General features: G+C 38.2%; 1 pseudogene; it reads left to right on the plus strand.

Moving 5' to 3' along the window:
* The first annotated feature begins 2702 nt into the window (after nucleotides 1–2702).
* Nucleotides 2703–3346, plus strand: LOC108634600 (annotated as a pseudogene).
* Nucleotides 3347–4136: the final 790 nt, after the last annotated feature.

The raw sequence follows: 4136 nt of genomic DNA on the forward strand, positions 1-4136 counted from the left end.
TGGATGACCTAGAACCTATTATACAGAGTGAAGTGAGTTAGAAAGAGAAATAAATATCATATTCTAAAGCATGTATACAGAATCTAGAAAAACGGTACTGAAGAATTTATTTTCAGGGAAACAATGGAGAAGCAGACATAGAGAATAGACTTATGGATATGGGGAGGGGAGAGGAGAGGGTGAGATGTATGGAAAGAGTAACATGGAAACTTACATTACCATATATAAAATAGATAGCCAGTGGGAATTTGCTGTATGGCTCAAGAAACTGAAACAGGGCTCTGTATGAATCTAGAGGGTGGGGATGGGGAGGGAGATGGGAAGGAGGTTCAAAAGGGAGAGGATATATGGCTAATTCATGTTGAGGTCTGACAGAAAACAACAAAATTCTGTAAAGCAATTATCCTTCAATAAAAAAATGAAAAGAAAAGCAAAAACAAACAAAAAAAGACTATTTTAAGTGCTGGCAGCTAAATTGCGCTAAACAAGTTGTCAAAACTTGGGAGTGTACCATAAAAGAAAATTGATACTGAAAAAGTCAACCTTTATCTGAGAAAAAAAAAAAAAGCAGAGACATTACTTTGCCAACATATGTCTGTTTAGTCAAAACTATGGTTTTTCCAGTATTCACATATGGATGTGAGAGGTGGACCATAATGAAGGCTGAGCACCAAAGAATTGATGCTTTGAACTGTGGTGTTGGAGAGGACTCTTGAGAGTACTTTGGACTGCAAGGAGATCAAAGCAGTCAATCCTGAAGGAAATTAATCCTGAATATTCATTGGAAGGATCGATGCTGAAGCTGAAGCTCCAATACTTTGGCCACCTGATGTGAAGAGCTGACTCATTAGAAAAGACCCTGATGCTGGGAAAGACTGAAGGCAAGAGGAGAAGGGGACGACAGAGGATGAAATGGTTGGATGTCATCATTGACTCAATAGACATGAGTTTGAGCAAGCTCTGCTGCTGCTGCTGCTCTGGGAGATGGTAAAGGACAGGGAAGCCTCTTGTCCTGAAGTCCATGGGGCTGCAAAGAGTCAGACAAGACTGAGTGACTGAACAACAACCAGAGAGCACAGAACAGTCAAATCATACATAGCAAAGGTGGGGAGAGGGGAACAGTATTTGTGTAAAGTTATCTGAAGTTTCAGCTTTGTCTTTCTCTATAAACTTAGGAAAGCTGAAGTCCTTACCTCTCTAAATCAATTATGAGGATGATTCTCTGAGCAGAGGTAGAGGAATGGGATATTAATATTACCGAGCTCTGTGAGGCATGGAAGCTCAACAGGAAACATCTCCACTACCTGTTTTCAATATTTAAATTTTGTGATTAAATTCTCCCATTCCATGGACCTAGGAAGTTTCACATATCTCCCCTGAGACTAGAGAAGCAAGAATATTCAGGAGCAAAAAGGAAAGAATTAAAAGTAAGAACACAGATAGAAAGAGGAAAAAAAAAGGACAATATTTAATTTGACTAGCAATATGTATCCTTTTCAGAATCAGCTGTATAGTGCATCTGTCTGCCAGTTGGGCAGGAGAAGGAGGGAGGTGGAAGTTAAGTCAGAATGGACATTGTACATATATCCTCTGTTTCTTTTAACCACTGAAATCTTACTAGAATAATATTCTGTGGCAGATGGCAGCTGTACCTTCTGGGTTTCTAGAGCTCTCATTTCAGAAAATGTATCACTGTCTTCATATATACTGCTTGTATCAGTTTTCCTGTATTAGAATTAACGTATCACTGAATTATTTTTTTAATGAGGTATAATTGACCTATAGCATGGTATTAGTTTCAGGTATATGACACAATGATTTGATATTTTATATAGTGGAATGATCATTACAAATCTAGTAACATGTGTCATACAGAGTTGCAATTTTTTTTTATGATGAGAGCTTTCAAGATCTACTCTATTAGCAACTTTAAAATATGCAATACAGTATTATTAACCATAGTCATCTTGCCATACGTTCCACCCCCACAATATTTATTTTATATCTTAGAGTTTGTACCTTTTGACCCCTTTCATCCATTTCATTTCCACCCCTCATCCCTGCCTTTGGCAACCACTAATTTGTTCTATCTATGAGCTTGATTAAAAAAATATATATATATACTCCACATGGAGTGGAGTATTTATATGGTATTTGTCTTTGTCTGACCTACTTCACTTAGCATAATGCCCTCAAGGTCCATTCATATTGTAGCAAATGACAATGTTTTACTCTTTTTAAAGGCTGAATTGTCATACAACTGAATTCTTAAATGATCTGTCATTCTAATTTGGGAGTGAGCTCACTCTTCCTATGATTCTTCAAGGCTCCATTTAACCACAGTTGAGACACTGATCTTCTTAGAAGTAACATCCACCCTTTCTCGCACACTCTTGCACAAACTTTTCTTGCATAAAGTGTTTTTAAAATGCCTTATGTCTTCATATGTTACAGATATTGTTCCTACCTCCTGCGCTGTTAGCAGCTACAATTCTGGAGAGATTACTGCACAATCTCCCTGGTGGCTGTGGGTGGAGCTTCCTGTTAAGTGAGTGACAGAGCTCAGATGTGACTGGTTCTCAATAATACTGGTGAGTTCCAATAAAACTGGAAGATTTTGACAGTAAGAAGAAATTTTCTGGACCCAAGACTCTACACCCTCCAGAGTGGGGGAAAAGTACCCAGTAACTGAGCAAGGAGTCATGAAGAGGTGGTGGGAAGCCTTGCTGGGGCTTCTGTGGGTCCAGGTTTGCTGTGAGTCTGGGTTTGTCCTAGAGTGCAGCTGGGGAGGGAGGGAAGGTGAGCTGAGCCAGAGTGCCAGATGGTCTTACATCCTCCTGGGTGTTTCCTGAAATAGTTTATAGGTTTGGAAACTGCATCCATGACTCCTCAGAGACATCTTACGTGTTTGTTTCTCTCTTTCCAAGCAGGGGTGAGAGCGGTGAAGGTGGAGCAGAGCCTTCAGTCCTGAATCTCCAGGAGGGAGCCAACTGTACTCTGAGGTGCAATTTTTTCTGCCACAGTGAAGACTCTGCAGTGGTTCCAGCAGAATCCTGGAGGCAGCCTCATCAGTCTGTTTTTCATAGCTTCAGGGAGGAAGCAGAATGAAAGACTGAGTTCCACAGTGAATTCCAAGGAGCGGTATAGTACCCTACACATCACAGCCTCCCAGCTGGAAGACGCAGCCACCTACCTCTGTGCGGTGGAGGCACAGTGCTCCCAGGTGATCTGCAGTCTGTACCAAAATGCAGCTGCCTCAGCCCCACCCCTCCATGGGCTGGCATGTGTCCCCACAGTAGCCTTTGATAGCAAGTTTGAGTCAATCTCTGACTCTGCAGGATCCTAAAGTGGGTATCAGTAAACTTTGTTGCTCAGTCATTACAAATAAACGTTTATATGTCAACATCACAATAATGCTTGTGAGAGAGATATTAGAATTCTTTGAAAATGAGAAACTGTGATTTTGAAAATTGCTGCTAAATTGGAAAGCAAATTTTCATAAGTGTAGAAATTGAAATTGCATGTGATAATAGCTTTAATGAAAAAGAATAGTATTTTCATGTTTGAATTAATCCAATGAAACAATTACTAACATAGAAAAATAATTTGTACTCCCTTCCCCTATAATTAAACAGTGATATGATGTATAAATAAGCACTTAATTATAAATAAGTCATGAAGCCACTTTTAGTCTTATATGCCGTCCACAAGTTACAGAGAATGTCAGTGAAAACATTAAAATGTCCCTGTATAAATTTATATTTGCCATTAAATTCAGAATTACATGAAGTTGATTGGTTTTAAGAATTAAGTTGTTTCTACAAAAATTGTTCCACAAGACATCAACTCTGGATTTACTAGAATTTATATTTCAAACTAATTTACCAGATATTTATATTATGTTGTTACAGCATACAAAATACTCAAGAGCTCTAGTATCAGTTACATCAACAGAAATATTCTCAAAATTAAAAATTATAAAAAGTTTTGTTTTCAATCTTGCATTTACCAATAGCAACTGATGTTGCTTTCAATTATATTAATTGAAATTAAATTGTTAAAGTTATAACTTTTATATCGTAGCAAATTAATTTGCAGAAAAGCAAGCCAGGTAAATCTTATTATCAAGAAATGAT

This window comes from Capra hircus, unplaced genomic scaffold (assembly GCF_001704415.2).
Source record: "Capra hircus breed San Clemente unplaced genomic scaffold, ASM170441v1, whole genome shotgun sequence".
NCBI classification, from domain to species: Eukaryota; Metazoa; Chordata; class Mammalia; order Artiodactyla; family Bovidae; genus Capra; species Capra hircus.